The 16,770-nt window shown below is 47.5% G+C and overlaps 1 long non-coding RNA gene across 1 annotated transcript; it reads left to right on the top strand.

The window, feature by feature from the left end:
- Positions 1 to 4,325: 4,325 nt before the first annotated feature.
- On the top strand, positions 4,326 to 10,543 carry LOC140693163 (uncharacterized). Its single transcript, XR_012068873.1, has 4 exons — positions 4,326 to 4,529; positions 5,921 to 6,086; positions 9,288 to 9,417; positions 10,271 to 10,543. It is a non-coding gene; the product is annotated as an uncharacterized lncRNA (long non-coding RNA).
- Positions 10,544 to 16,770: the final 6,227 nt, after the last annotated feature.

Genomic DNA, 16,770 nt, shown 5'->3' with positions numbered 1-16,770 from the left:
GGACAAGATGGGGCTGAGCAGGTGGAAAGGGGCTGGAATCAGCTCAGTTCTTAAATGTCATGGTTAAGGAGTCTATTAGATATTGCCACAGAAATGCCTAACAGGTAGAGGAGTCTGGGTTTTTTTTTCTTTCTTTTTAACATTAAAAAATACAATTTAAATGTATTAAATTTATTATGTGAATGAATTTTGAATTTTATTTCATGCCAAGGTAAATGTTATAATAGCCAAATGGAAAATATATCAGAAAAGGGGAGAAATGAGGGCTTTCACATAAACTGACTGTCCATAAAGTAGGTAAAATTTCAATAAAACCAGTCTTCAGTGCAAAAAACTCATCTTTGTGTTACACAAAATTAAATGAAAAAGGAGTATGTTGATGTATCATTATTTCATGTTACATAATAGCCCCAAACAAACACACTGTTTAACTATGAGGCTTGTAGAAATACTATTCCCTTTACTGACATAAATACAGAAATACAGAAAGGTTCTAAGCATCTTAGTGGAAATAATAGATATCTGAGCATTTTACACGACATGTATGGACTGATTCAAAATTTGGAAAAGTAATTTACACAGTAGAACATATGCATGAATGTGAAAGCAAGATGAATGAAAGAAAAAGAATATGAATATCAGGGAGAGAGTTCCAAATGGAAAGGGCAAATCAGGGAGTTTTGGACAAATCGAGAAATTGATAGCATGTCAATTTCCAAGTCTGGTTGCTTCCACCAAAAGTATAGCAGAGAGATATAGGAGAGACCCAGGACCCAACTCTGGGGCACATTCGCAGTAAATGTTTGGAAAAAAGAGGAGACGTTGGCAAAAGACCAGCCAGTGGATCGAAAGCACAGCGATGGGCTGGAGGCCAAGTAAAGCAGGAACACGGGGGAGGAGGGATGGAAGAGCTGGGTCAAATGCTGCCAAAGGGCCACGCATGATGAAGACTGAAAACTGACCACTATATTTAGCAACATGGGGTCACTGATGGCCTTGACAGAGCAGTTTCCATAGAGCAAGGGATCAGGGGAAAAGCCAGAGTGGGTGCAAAAGGGGTTGGCTCAAGAGAATATGCAGACAGTGAGTTTAAAATACCCATTACAGGTTTGCTGCAAAGACATGGGGTGGCAATTGGTGGGGGCGAATTTGGGTCAAGGAGTGTTGTTCGTTTCTTTTAAGAGGATGGACTTTTATATACTGATAGGAGCCAACTAGCAGGAGAAGAAAGTAGATGAGGTAGTGACAGAGAGGATGGATGTGGGAGTGACAGCCCGGAGAAGATTGGATGGATGGGCCCCCTGGCGACTTTTGCATGAACTGGCTTTCTATGTCACCTGTAATAAGAGGTGGGGCAGCGAGAGTGAGGTCACAGACATCAGAAGGCGAGCAGATGTGCTGGAAGTTGCTGGTGAAAGTTCTCTTCTGTTGGCTTCCGTTTGCTTTGTCAAAGTAGAAAAGTAAACTTACCAGCTGAGGAACGAGGAGGAAGAGTTACTGGAGTCATAAGCAGAAGATACGAAAGAGCCTTCAGGGACAATGGGATAGTGAAAAGAACAGAGGGAGACGCGGGGAGTGTGCTCTCAGAAAGTTACATTTTATCTTTGAGGTCCCCAAGTGTTGGATGTGTGATTGTCCTTCCTGCTGTCTACGAAATAAAAATTGTATATGGTTCAGGAAAAATGCTATTTCATTCTAAGAGGCTGCCTGTTTCTCAGGATTGGTCATCTTAAACTGCAAACACTACAGAAATGTTGAAAAGAAGAACTTGTGTACCCAATGACCCACTATTTTCTATAAATTTGGTTGCTATTTAGTTCCTCTATCAATACCACAGAACCGATACTGCCTAGGAAGGAGATACATCGATGCTTAAATGGAAATGAAATCTGTATCTTTTTCCTAAACTCCATGGCTTCCTTAACATCCCATTCCCCTTGGAATATAGGGGAGTCAGGTATAAAAAATGAGAAACAGTTTGAGAAAATCCCAGATCAGAATTACACAGCACAACCTCAGCTCAGAAGTATACAGCCGTAAAAATGTTTAGAAGCAAAACTCCGTAACTACTCTTAAAGAATTTTGCAAACCTGGGCCTACCCAGATGTTTCCAAACTGGAGAGGTACTCCAATCACTTGACCGGTACGGGAACCAGAGGCTGGTCAGCCTTTTCTGTAAAAGCCAGAGAGTAAATATTTTCAGTTTTGCAGATAATTTTGTTATAACCATGCAGGTCTGCAATAAAAAGCTAAGAGCACTGGGTGACAGGAAATAAATGGGCATGCCTACACCCTCCCTTCCACTCAGGGCAGATTCTCTGCGGTGGAGAGCTTTGCCACAATGACTTGTTTCTTTGTTTCCATTGGTTTCTTTGTTTCCACCTTACTGCTCAAGCTCAGAACTTCAAGTGAGCCTTGTCCTTCAGCATCCATGCAGAGAGAAGGCTGAGTGGGGGTGGGGACCCCACCTGACAAAGAAGAGAGTTGGCTTGTCACCATGACATGAGACAATCACACCTTCCGGGGTGAAAGGGAACAAAGATAAGGGAGGGGCACAGCTGTGGGTCCCCTGGGTCACCTGCCAGGCTTTCTCTCCCTCCAAGGCCACCCTGGAATCCTGGGTAGTGTTGGAACTCAGCTACAGTGATTAGGCTGAGGGGACTCAGGATAAAGGACCCTCCATTTCCACACCGGGTTCCAAACGCAGCCTCTCTAAGTCTACCCTCTGAGTTTCTGGAACTCAGCTGGAAGAATACATGATCAGGCCAGACCCAGAGCCCAAGCCAAACACGACAGGGGTCACGTGGGGTTGTAACTCCATGCTCAGTGGTCGGGGTCTCCTTGCAAATCTGCAGAAATCCCTGTCCCGCCTCATTCCTGGGAGAAACCCCAGATCTCCTCCTGCTCTGTCTTTTCTTCTCTTGAGGCTATTGTCCTAGAGGGATGCAGAGTCCTTAAACCTGGCCCTCCAAACGTACATAAGCAGCCTGTTCAATAAAATAAATTATGCACTTTTTCACATTTGCCAGTTTTTTGATTCCAGAAAGGCTGCGGGACTCTTTCTCACTGTCTCCTGTGCCCCCATCACTTGGTGGCCCTCTGCTCATGGAAACATGATTTCCCAAAACTGCACCCTGCCTCCCAGCTTGTCAGAGGGGAGTGACCCACAAAGACACAGGTGTTTGTGAGGATCCTTTCCCCCAGCAGAAAGCCTACTCCTGGAGCCACGGACAGGGATCTGGCCTCCTGAGCCGCTCAGCTTTAATTGAAAGCCTAAACTGGGGACCCCGAAAATTGCTGAATGACTTTCTGAGTAACCTGCGCTGGAGGGGCCTGATATTTCTTTCCAAGAAAGGATGTAGCGCAGCCTCCATTTTCAGGGCTGACATTCATGAAGAATCTAGTTCCCCCAACTGCACCCCTGGAAGGAGAGGCCCTTCCATCCCACTGGTTAGAAACCCAGCCCAGGGGAGTTCCGAAACACCGCATCGCTATCAGGTCCAGCATCGCTGCAGAGTGGCCCCTGTCCCTGAATGTGCCCCTTCCCTGGGCCTTCCCTGCCCCGACATGACCACACACCAGGTGGTGCTGGGGAAGGCAGGGAGTGCAGTGAGGGGTGGGAGGAGCAGAGCCCCTTGCTCTGGAGTGAGGATTCTTGGGGAGACCACAGAGCAAGGCACAAACCACCCCCACCCTGTACCCCAAACTCTTAGCCCCGCCAACACAGGGGCCGCTCTGCGCCCTGTCACCATGGTTCTCCTGCGAGACTGCACCCAACCCGGCATCTGGTACCACAGCCCTACCTCCCCTCTTATGACAGATCCCGACTTCTTGGAAACTGCCTAGCAGCGCGTATTCAAGGCCGGCAGCGGGCCTGGCGGTTCTGCTCTTCAGGTGCCCTACCTGGCCAGCCGTGCGTGCCTGGGCTCAGTCCTCTATCTTGCCCACCGTTAGCCTGGGTCCACGTCCGGTGCAAGCGGAGGCCGCGGAGCCCAGGCTGATCCCCACACACAGACAGGTGAGGGTGCCCCCGCCCCGCTGCCCCGCTGCCCCGCTGCCCCGCTGCCCCGCTGCCCCGCTGCCCCGCTGCCCCGCTGCCCCGCTGCCCCGCCCACTGGTGGCAGCACCGCCCCAGCCTCCGGCCGGCGCCACCTGCAGGTCAGGACGTCCGCGAGGCCCCGCCCTCCCCGGCCCCGCCCAGCTGCCCCATAAGCCTCCCCCCACCCCCGTCCTGGCCACGCCCTGGCTCCCATTGGCTCCGCAAGTTCTGCCCTCGCACGTCTAGCCTCGGAAGGAGGCACGACGCAAGCGCTAGGGGAGGGCCCCGCGGCGTTGCCATGGCTACAGGCGCCGCGCCCCGCAAGGCCAGCGTGCACTTCTGGGGCGGGGAGCGGGCTCCGGAAATGTGTAGCTACTAGGGACAATGGCTGTGCTTGCTGCTGGGGATGGCGGCTTTCTCGGTCTGGGGACTAGTTCTGGCTTGGTCAGTCGGCGGCCGACATCCTGTCTGGGGCGTCGTCCCACAGACGGTAAAAGTACGGCCGCGCTGTTGGCGGGGCCAGTGGACATGGTCCGGGGTGGGATCCGGGTTGGTGTGGCGGCCGAGGAGTTGCTGTGGTGCCGGGGAGCGGGTTGGGGCGGGGGGGAAAGTGCTGGGGCATAGACTCGGGCTTTCCTCCCCCTCGAGCGCTGGGGCTGGGGCCGCGAGTCCGGGTAGCCCTGGGTGGCCGCGGCCTCCCAGAACCCCCGGGAAGGGCAGGCGGAGGACCCATCTTTTATGAAGCGGGGCCTTATCCGGGTTTTGAAGAGTCCGAGAATCAGATGTTGGAATGGGGTGGTTTATCAGCATTGCTTATCTGCAGGGAAATTTCAGTTCTATCCAGATGTTGGCCCCTTCGGTAAACCTCAGGAGTAAGACAAGGGTCAGTGCCGATTAGTAGTTATCTAGGGCTTGACTCAAAATGGACTGCGGGCTGTAGGGATGGTAGATGGGCCCTCCCTCTCAAGGTTGGCAGCCTTCTGGTATTAAAGGCCCCACTTGAGGATTACATCCTCATCTGCAGTAATGGAGGTTGTGGGAAACATTAACACAGAGAAGGGAGGGGTGTTCCTGCGGTAACTCATTAAAGAAGTCAGGACCCTTGCCTGGCTCTTGTGTAGGAGAGTCTCGCCTAGGGTAGGGCAGCAGTTATCAAAGTGTGTCCGAGGCCCCTGGGATGCAAGACTATTTTCGCAGAAACGCCGGGAAGTCACCTGCCTTTTGCACACTCTTGCACTCCCGAGATTCCTGTGGGGATTTCCAGGGAAAACCTGGTCTGTGATATCACAAAAGAGGGAATGCAGAGGCAGAGAGAATTCAGCTCTCACCAGTCCAAAAGAGATTTGCAGAAATTAAAATTACTGCTATTCTTCTCACTAATGATTTTTGTTTTGAAAAATAAAATTATATTTTGTTTAAGTGTATTAATGGTAACATACAGTAGATTGTTATTATTTTTAAGTGAATTCATACACTTTTTCTAACTTCTTATTTAACTTCTAACACAGGAAATATTGATAGATTTAACTCACATAAATAGCAGAGTTTTGGAGTTCTCAGTAATTGTTAAGAGTGTATAGGGTTCTGTAGAACAAGAAGTTTAAGAGCCCCTGTAGAACGGGTGCTCAGGTGCTAGTCAGGTGCTTAGTGGTGTTAGACGGATGCCAAGATGTCTTCCGCAACTGCTCCCCTACTTAAAGTAATTGGCCACATGGAGATGGGTGGGCAGTGCCTCCACTTTACAAACCAGAAGCTGCTGAATGTGTCTGGAGTATAGGCCATGGGCTGTGCAGGGGTTCCCGTTGTATCTGTTCTATCTAAGCCGGGATTCCTGTGCAGAGTCCTGGCCCTGAAGACCCGCTCTCCTTTGCTCCCTGCCAGATACTTTCTGTGTTACGTCAACACTCCAGAGGGCTTCAGACTCCGTAGGAACGTCTGCATCCACATTGCCTTCCTCCTGAAGACCCTGCTGAAGATGGAGGAGCCGGTACTGGTGCTATCCCCTTGGGGCCACCTCTACCACTGGCAGAGCCCCGACATCAACCAGGTCTGGATTCCCTGGTCCGACTCCTTTGACCTCCCAAGTCTCAACAGACACATCCCTGACATTGAGTATGAGCAGTTCATTGCATGTGAGGTGGTGGTCATTTAACTGGGGCCAGGTGGTCGTTGTTCTGGTTCCGATCTGAACATTGGGCTGTCTTACTTTGGGCTTGTCGGTCTGCTTCGGGACCATGCTCATGTTTCCCACACTGCAGGTGAATTTGGCTTCTCCATAGTTTTTTCGGGAAATCAATTTGAAGTGTATGAGCTCTATGTCCCCTCACCTCTAAAAACCCTGGCCTCCTGGTGAGATGGAGCGGTGACAAGGAGGCCACTGCCACAGAGGCCTTGTCCCAGAAGGACTCGCTCCCTTTGCACTCAGGGCTGTTCTTACCTGTAGGAAAACACGATGTGTGTGTAGCATGGGCCACGTACTGGAGAAGGTATGTAACTGCCAATCCAGTATAATTTGGTCCTGCTCAAGCTTTCCATTTTAAGTTTTGTAACAGGGAATAGTTCAAGATTTTTTTTTGAATAAAGGTATTTAGAGCTTATCATTTTTTTTAATTGAAATGTGGTTGACTTACAATGTTTTGTTAGTTTCAGTTATACAGCTGTTTTGTTAGTTTCAGGTATACAGCATAGTGATTCAGTTGTACATAGACGTAGTCTATTCTTTTTCAGGTTCTTTTCCATTATAGTTTGCAAGATACTGAATATTGTTCCCTGTGTTCTACAGTGAATCCTTGTCGTTTGTCTATTTTACATATAGTAACTTGTATCTGTTAATCCCAAACACCTAAGTTTGTTTTATAAGTGTGTGAGTCTGTTTTTGTTTTATAAATAAGTTCATTTGTATCATTTTTTTTAAATTCCACATAAAAATGATATCATATGATACTTGTCTTTGTCTGATTTATTTCACTTAGTGAGATCATCTCCAGTTCCATCCATGTTGCTGTAAATGGCCTTATTTCCTTCTTGTTATGACTGAGTAATATTCTGTTATATCTAAATACCACATCTTTATCCAGTCATCTGTCAGTGGACGTTTAGGTTGCTTCTATGTCTTGGCCATTGTAAACAGTGCTCCTGTGAAAATTGGAGTGCAGGTATCTTTTGGAATGAAGGTTCCCTCTGGATATATGACCAGGAGTGGGATTGTTGGATTAGGTGATAAGTATTTTTTCTTTTTTTTCTTGTCTTTTGAGGAATCTCCATACTGTTTTCCACAGTGGCTGCACCAAACTACATTCCCACCAACTGTGTAGGAGGGTTTCCTTTTCTCCACAGCCTCTCCAGCATTTATGGTTTGTGGACTTTTGAATGATGGCCATTCTGACTGGTGTGAGATGATAAAATTGTAGTGTAGTTTTGAGCTGCATTTCTCTGATAATTGAGCGATATTGAGCATTTTTTATATGCCTATTGGCCATTTGTGTATCTTCAATGGAGAATTCCATGTTTAGTTGTTCTGTCCATTTTTGTATTTGGTTGTTTATTTTTTTCTTATTAAGTTGGATGAACTATTTATATAGTCTAGAAATTAAGCCATGGTCAGTCTCATCTTTTGCAAATATTTTCTTTCATTCAATAGGTTGTCTTTTTGTTTTACTTATGGTTTCTATTGCTGTGCAAAAGTTTATAAGTTTAATTAGGTTTCATTTATTTATATTGGCTTTTATATCTGTTGCTTGGGTTGCTTAGATTGCCCTACGAAATCACTGCTGAGATGTGTGTCAAATAATGTTTCCTTGTGAGAAGTTTATAGTGTCTTGTCTAATATTTAAGTCTTTAAGCCATTTTGAGTTTCTTTCTTTTTGGTTTTTTTGTGACTATGTATGCTTTTGCTGTGTGGTTACTTTATTCTTCAAATATATCAACATATTACTATATCTATTTCCTTTAGACTGATAATCACGTAGGCTCCAACACATCCTAAGAATAACGAAGAAATAAAAGAAAGAAAAAAATCTGTATTTTCTTGCTCACCTCTCCCATTCCCTCCTTGTTTTACTTTGATGTCCTTTTTCATTTTTACATCTTTATGTTTATTCTCTTGTAACTCGTTTTTGCATTTCCAACTATGGTTTTCCTGTTTCTATAGCATCCTGCTTCCTTCCTGTTTAGAATAGAAACTTTTAATGTCTCTGTTAGGTTCAATATTGCTGAATTATCTCACCTCCCCTTCCCCCACCCCCCAGGCCTCTTAATACTCAGTCCAGTAAAGCTAAACCATTCTAGCCTTCATCGGTTCTGGGAAATCAATCCTCAGATTGGGAAAAGACATTGAAAAATAATATTCTGTGAGTTGCTTTCTAACTTTGCCCAGAGATGAGAAACATCTGAAGATGGAGGAAAAAAGTTGGTAGTGGAGAACACAAAGCCTTTTCTCCTTTTGCTACTGAAGAAATGATTGCTTTTGTAATTAGTGATGATGCCCTTTAAAATGGTGAGATCGAGATTCCACAGCTTCAGTGCCTGTGAATAACCAGCTGGGAGAAAGCTCTCTAGGGCCTCTGCAGTGGAAAAACCAGACCCTCTGAGCACCTGTTGTTGTGTATTCTTCTTGCCTCCACATGGGTTCGCTAGGCACCGTGCAGGACGATGCAGTTAACCGAGGTGGAGGACAGAGGATGGGGAGACCCCTGCTGTGTGGTGAGCCACAGGAGCCCACACTTGAAGGACAAAATGTAGAGTAGTGGGGAGGTCATAGGAACAGAGGATGGTTGAGACCCAGGATAGTGTCCTGGAGTCCAGCAGCCAAGGCTGGTGGGGCAGATGGGGTCCTGGGGCATGGGCAGCTCTTGAGGGATCTGAAGCAAAGATAGGAACCAAGAGACTGGATTCATGTGGGGGTATGACGCCCCTTGGAGGCTGCAGGGCAGCACAGCGAGCCCAGGGGGAGCGGGCACTTCCCTAAAGCTGGGTTGACAGGTCACAACCAACTCACTGGGGACCGAGAGGCAGTGAGTCATTTTTAACTTTTTGTCCCTCTTCCTCGAAAAGAAACTACTGCCTGTTAAATAGCCTGTGTCGTTAGTGAGAATTAAAGACATGAAGCAAGATTCCCTCAAAAGTCATCCATTGTGTAGTTGTTAATAAGGGTCAAATGCAAACTTGATTAGATGAAATGAAACATTCATCAGAGGATTTTAAAATCCTTTAAAATAAAAATTCTTGCTGCTTTTGTTCTTCATTTCAGGGTTCACTTGGTGATAATAATAGTAACCAAAGCAACAGCAAACCCTTACAGAGCTCTGTCCTGCTGTTCCAGGAACGCTGTGTTCACGAAATTCCAATGAGTAGGCACCACTATGAGTTCCACTTTAAAGGTAAGGACATTCATTAATCACATGGCTAATAAATGGCAGAGCTGGGACTTGAACCCAAGCTGTCTAGCCCCAGAGCCCCCTCTCAGCCCCTTCACTGAAGCTCATCACTTGGCATGCCCGACACAGGCCAGCATTTAAGAGCAGCGTGACCTTGGCCAAGGCTGCTTCAACGCTTGGTCCCTGTTTCCTCATCTGTAGAATAGGGGCGTGGGCAGTGAACTCTGTGAACTCAGTGGTCAGTCACTCCAGCTCTGCTATTATTCTGCTTTGAGTTAGTTTGGTAAGTATCTGAGCCTCTGAATGGCCCACCCATAGGCTGGCGCTTTGCTAGGCCCTTGGCTACGGAGAAAAGTAAGATCAGCCTGCTGCTCCGAGAAGCCTGTGTCCCTCCATGGGAAGCAGCTGCGAGGCCCAGGCTCCCTCGCTGGCTGTCGGGGGCTGGGCAGGAAAGTCTGATAAGAGAAGATGGAGGCAGAGCCCCTCCTGGAACAGTGGTGGCCACACAGCTCTCAGGAGCGAGAGCCTCTGTCCAGGCTGCTGATAGGGGGGTCCTCATGAGGCCAGTAGTCCCCCCAACCTAAGACCTCAGGACAAAGATCCAGCCATCCCTGCAGTGTCACCATAGAGCCAATCCATCCTCATCACTGTGCCTCTGTGCTCCTTTGTCCTGGGGCCTCTCTTCCCCCTACACCCAGAAGACTTTCCTCCCTCTCTTCTCTGAGTGTCCCCTCACTTCACCCGTGGCCCCTGCTTCCTGGATAACCATCTCTGGAGTTGACACTTTGCCCCCTCACAACCCCCCATTTGATAAGGAGCCTGGGTTGACCTCCTTGTGCTCACTTTCCACCTTCAGATCATTGCTCCTCCTCTCTTGGGAGCACCTGGAAAACCCAGATCCTTTCCTAGCTGTGACTTCCACCCTGGCCTCCCTGCTCATCTGCCTCAGTCAGGAGCACCTGGACCACCAGCTCTGTATTGCCTCACCTCCTACCATCAAGACGTCAAAGTTGACTCTCCATCCACCACCCAGTATGGTCATTTTATGGTCTTCTTCTCCTTCAGCCTGAGCCAGCCACCGCCCATTCACCCTACCCCCAGTCACATACCTGGGCATGTCTCCACCCCAGTTCCAGCCTCTCGCCTTTAAGTGCCCACCTCTAGCCGTCCAGGTGCATGTCCACCAGCCTCCCTGGCCCTCCTTCACCCTCACTGGGGCATCAAGCGCTGAATCCTCTGCTTTCCTGCCTGTCCACATTCCTCTTACTTCCACTTCCCCACCTTCCAGCTCTGCATCCACAGTCAGCCCTCTCTTTATGACAAACAAAACCCCCTTGACCCTTGATCTTTTCAGTTCCTCACCAGGACGACTTCCATCTCGGTTCACCCAGCTCTATTTGTTCTGAGGCTGCAGGCAACAGGCTCTCCCAGCACAGATTTCTAAGACTACAAATCAATGCCTACCATGCTGCCACTGCCAGGCAATACTCCAGGAATTATCTAGTGAGCACATTTCCCCACTTATCACTTAGTGGTGTCAACATTCTCTGCTCTCTGCACAACTGTAAGCTTCCCTCTGTCTCTTCCCTGACTCCCAGCAGATGGCCTCGCCTCCTGCTTCAGAGAGAATGACATGTTACTGGAAAGGAACTCGCTCACCTGCAGCAAATCTGCTCACCTCACCTTTTATCTGTCCCTCTCCCACCTGGACTCTAGCTGTAGTTGTTCTAATTTAGTGAGTGTAGTTGACATATATATATACACAGTTAAAAGCATAGCACACTATAGGCTACCTTCTAGGGCTTACTTTTTCAATTTAACATAGAGTGTATGATTCATCCACTTCGTTGCATATACCTGCAGTTCATTTGTTTTAACTGATATTAAATGTTGTGTGTGTGAAAGTAACACAAAGCAAGGGTAAGCCAGGATTCAGGATGCTGGTTACTTCCTGTGAGAAGAGTCCAAGAGCAGGATAGGGAAAGAGGACATAGTATGTCACTGTCAATAGTCCTGTTCTGGTGCTGGGTGACAGGTTCACAACTGTTTCTTATAATATCAATTTTAATACATAAATACCTCTGACAGGCACCTAAGGTGAGAATGTGTCATGAACCAAGACATACAATGGATAATATTACATCATTATTTTTATGTAATCTTGTTATAAAATATATTAATAATAATCCTACATTGTTATGTTATATATTATATAGATGCATGAATTATATATTCTGTATATAAATACATACATATGTATTATATACTATCTGATAATAAATAAACAGAAAATAATATGCTTGTATATCTACTATTATGTATTATTTAATAAATAATAACATAATATATCCTGTTATATGACATGGCACCTAATCTTTAATCAGATAAAAACATGCCACTATATGTAATGGTAATTAATGAAATTAAATGAAAAAGCCCGCAGCTTTAACGCCAACACCGCTCCAGCTGTCACTGTCTTTTTTCTTCCCTTTCATTTTCGAGGTCCTCACGGTGCTATCTGTTCCCCCTTTCATCTCCTTATCCTGAACCTTCCTCCTCCTCCCATCCCATGCTGGCTTCTGTCCCGGGGTCCCGCTAGTCACCAGCAGCCTCTGGGGCACTGATTTGCGGGCACTCTCTCAGGCCCCAGCTCACCTGCCTGTTCGCCGCCTCTGCCACCACTGGTGGGGGCGGGGTGGGGGGCAGAGTGCACCTCTTGTCCTGGAAGAGGACACGGCCCAGACTCAGTGAGCAGCAGCAGGTGTGGCCGGGACCTGCAGGACTGAGGGATGAGCCAGGCTGTCTGCGTCCAGACCGGGGGCACTTGGAGTGTGAAGAAGCCCAGTCCTCACTGCCCCTCAAGTGAGGAAAACACCCTCAGGTGAGTTAAAGTGCTTATGACCTAGGTCTGTTGGCTGGAAAGGACAAACGGGCCCCTAAGGGGAGGGTAGTTGATGTTCCAGGCCCCACGAAAGCCCTAAGGGCTGGCGGGGAAGCAGGCTGGACGCTCCACTGGATCCAGTGCCCCTTCGGGGGTGGGGCCTTCGGGAACAAGCTGAAAGCCCTCGGTCTCTGGGGGGAACGGGGCAGTGAGGGAGCATCCCTGCGGCGAGTCAAGTGACGTCAGGGCCTGTGGGATTTGTTTGTATGGCCACATCGAGCCTCAGCATAAGCCACAGCAGGAGTGGATTCCTGTCTCTCCAGGTGCCACCGTGTCAGAGTGCCAGGCTTCAGACCCGATCCCCTGGGGTGCTAGGACAGTTATAGACAGAGGCGGCTCGGGGAGGCCTCAAGACGGCGGTACTGGCCTTCCTGCCGACACGATTACACAAAAATCAAACAATCTATCGATGGGAAGAAAATAAGAAACATGGTCACATCTGGACCCCAAGCTTACACGTGGTATATGGGTGACATTTATCGACAATCCAGTGAGGTTCTGGTCAGAGCTAGAGGCCAGGGCAGCAAGCCGGGAGTGGCATTAAGGAGCATCGTGGTGCAGAGGATGGACTGGGGGCCTGCAGGTTCCTCCCAGGAGGAACCTCAGTGTTTGGGAGGTGGATAACATGCCTGCTTCTTGTCACCAGCAAGTGATGCCACCTGCGGAAAATCAGCTATGATCCTGAGCCGGGTCAGCCCTGGGTGATGTGATGAAGACTCCTACAAGAGGGGGCGCCAGACGGATAGTGAACCAACCAATAAGCTGATGACTTTCTGGCCTGTGTTTATCGTGCTTTCGTATCAAGAATGAGGAGAGAGTTGAACGGCTCACCATGAAGATTTTAATAACTTAAGAGGTTTCCGTGTCTCACTGCATTTCAGTGTCACCCGGAGGAATTCAGGAGGTGTTTAGACCCAGTGGAGACTAATGGCCTGTTGGTTCCTCATCAACCTGAAAAACCCACCAGCCCTCTATGGCCAGATCTTGGCAAGTGCCTTCCCTTGTTCTAACAAAACCCTTTCTACCCAAGCCTGTGGTAAGCTTTTACTTTTTTTTTTAATTAATGGGGATGAAGACACCTTACAGCCTTCTCAGGCCTTTTCTTAGGCCTTCTGCCCTTAGACCTCGGCAAGGGGGCTCGCTGCCCTGAGTCCTGCACTACAGAGGGTCCCTCTGGCCCATACACTTCCTCTGGCCACACCCTCCACAAGGTGGAGTCAGCAGGGCCAAGGGGACATGGTCATTGGCTCCATCCCATGCTCTAGAAACCCAGGACCACAAATGCCCTGCCTCAACAGCCCCTGTCCCATTTCTAGTGCCTGCACCGGCTATCCCCAGAGTTCAGATTCCCAGGACTCACAGAGAGGCCAAAGGGCAGCTGTTTGCATGGAGGGTATGAGCAGAGCCCGGTCGTGAGGACTGAGTTTCCCCCTGTGCACATCCAAGGCCCCTTGTGGCAGGGGATGGACCCAGCATTGGGAAGAAAAGGGTCAGGCTAGTGATCAGAGCCTGGGAATCAGCTCTCCCCACACACTCACTTTCTTTGCCGAACTCCCCTGTGTCTGGGAATTCTAAATTTGAACCTGGTCTTCCCCCTTATAATGAATGTATATTTGTAAAGGCAGGACTTTAGAACCTACTGCACTTAACATGTTTACATGTATAGGATGTGAGCTCCCAGGTATGCTCTGGCCCTGCACTTCCAAAGGTCCAGAGCAGTTATGTTGTCTCTACTGAGACTGTAAGTGGCAAAGACCATCTCCAGAGAGGAGGGGTTCCTGTTTCACGCTCCAAAGTCAGGATCTTGTGAGTGGATAAAACAATGGACACTGTGACCCTCAATTGTAAATTGATTTAGAATAACGCCAAAGCGTGTTAGACGTGTGTGTGCGCATGCACGCACCTGAGGACGTGTGTGGTACATGATTCTGTGTGCGTGTGTGTGTGTGCGCGTGCACACGCCTTGGGATGTATGTGGTTCTGTATGTTATGTGTGTGTGTGCCTGAGGACGTGTGTGGTTCTGTGTATGTTATGGGTGTGTGTGTGTTACATGACTCCGTGTGTGTGTGTGTGCCCGTGGGGATGTATGTGGAGCAGAGCCAGTGTGTCTGCATGTGTGTTTGTGTGTACTTGCATGCATTAGTTTTAATAGTAGAAGCTGTCCATTAGAATTATGAAGTATTAAATATTGTATGATGTCCTTTGCTGTATAATTCAAAATTAAAATAATCTTCAATCACAAGAAATTTAGTCCCTCTCAGATTCTGATTTTTTTTCCAAATTGATTATGTCTTCATTTTACTGATGAGGAAACTGTAGCTTAGAGATGTTAACTGACTCAACCAAGGGCATGGAGCTTGCGAGTCCAGGACCAGGACGCAGTCCAAGCCGCGCTGCTCCAGAGGCCTAGAGCCCTGCTCAAGATCACGGGTGGCCTCTTAGCGGGGGAACAGATTCTGATGGGCTGTGGCCAGCGTGCAGGCTGCCCAAGACGGAGACTCGGGAAGCCGGGCGAAGAGTACCAGACAGCAGACAAGAGTGAAGTGCTGCTCAGAAGTCAGATAGGTTCCTAGGTCTTGGATGAGGAAGGAGGCTCACTGCTCATCCTTGATCCCTTTGCTGGTGGCTAAAAGGGACCAAGACCCACGAAAGCACTTCTGGGAGCTGCCTGCCAACACCTGGAAAAGGACTGCTCAGGACTGGCTCTGCAGTAGGAGCAGAGGAAGGGAATGTCGCCTCCTGTTGGACATCCTTGGTGATGGCAGTAGGAGGGCTAGCAGCCTTGGTATAGAGGTGGCAGGACAAGGTCCTAGTGGATATGATCGTTTTCATGTGTCTTAAAAATCATTGATTCGTATATTGTATCCATTTTGTGGTTTATTGTAGGGTGGTAAATATGGTCAGTGTTACTCCATATTACCTGGATTAATTATTTTTTTATTGTTAATTTTCTCTTCAGTGATTTGGAAGCTATATTGCCTCTTAATGAAAAGTCTCTCTAAATTTTTATAAATCATCTGTAAGTTCATAACTTTATATGCAATTGGACCAGTATACCTATAAGAATCTCAGAAATGAAATAATCTATTAGATCCTGTTCCTCAATAATGAAAAATTTAGCATATTTTAGCTCTCTGCTATTCCAAATTGTGTGTGTGTGTGCGTGTGTGTTTGTGTGCTCCAGTTACTACTTTTTAGACAGTTGCTTAAAGTTTGTTACATTAACAAAGAAAATATAGGTATAAACATCTTGGATTTCATTGCTCACTACCACTATTTAATCCCATGTCTTTCTCACTTTTGAGTTATTTACTTATCGTGATTTCCCAATCAACTGGACACGTGATTGACTAATTTTTTTCGAGCGGTGGACTTGGACACTTACATATCTATATGCAGATTTATGTTCTCCTCATCAACAGCTCTCAGTGTGTTGTTGATAGCCCAAACCTTTTTTTAAATTAAGACATTGTTTTTCATCACCAAAAAAAAAAAATTCTTAATTTAAGGTGCTGTCTTTTTATGGCTGGCTAGTCTTGTATGCTGAGTGGATATTAATAGAGATTTCCTTAACCTTCCTCCTTCTTTTTGCCATATCTCAAATTCATTGAGAAGCATGTTTTTACCATTTCTCAGATGGGCTTCCACTTTGACTTCCGCTTTAAACCATCACTCCACTCTTTTTCTCCATGCTTATTCCTGAAAAAGTGAGCTCTCTTTCAGTTTAAAGGCGGTTCCCGTCAAAGATGTGTGACTCCCCGCCCAAAGGTCCAAAGGAAGAGAAAAGGAAAGATTCCTGTTTCTGGTGGTTACATTTTGTCAGGTTAGAGATCTAGTTATCCGTGTGGCTGCGGTGGAATCTGCAATATCTTGGCTCAGAGTTTCCTTTTTCTGGCTTACTAGGGGAACCGCATTAGCTGGGGTCACGGCGCTGTGGCCGTTGTCAGGATCCTGGGACTGAGGCAGCCCCTTTGCCTCCTTGTTATTTTGATCTTGCAAACTGGGTCCCAGCTATGTGAACCCTGCACCTGGTGGCCAGGATCGCCCCACACGTGACATGTACCCAGTTCCTTGGCGTCCCTCACTGCTGTCAGCTAGTTCCAGTAAGAGTACGTGATGGCTTCCACTACTGTCCTTCCTCCATCCTCTCCAGGCAGGCCCTCCTTTCCCACTAGTTGACCCTAAGCCTTCTCTCCTGCGCTACATACGCTGACGGAATTCCTCAGGGTTTCCAGCAGGTAGATAGGTCTCTTCTAAGTTTGGACCCCTTCAGTGCTTGCAGTGAAAATATAGGATTTGGGAAGGAGGAGCTTGGGGATTCTCCGTATCTAGGGGCTCCCTATCCAGCAGATTCAATTAACAGTGGATTGAAAATATTCGGGAAAATACAGAAAGTTTCAAAAAGCAACACTTG

This window comes from Vicugna pacos, unplaced genomic scaffold (genome assembly GCF_048564905.1).
Source record: "Vicugna pacos unplaced genomic scaffold, VicPac4 scaffold_19, whole genome shotgun sequence".
Taxonomy (NCBI): Eukaryota; Metazoa; Chordata; class Mammalia; order Artiodactyla; family Camelidae; genus Vicugna; species Vicugna pacos.
The sequence above is the reverse complement of the archived record's forward strand: the minus strand, read 5'-3'. Positions and strand labels throughout refer to the sequence as shown.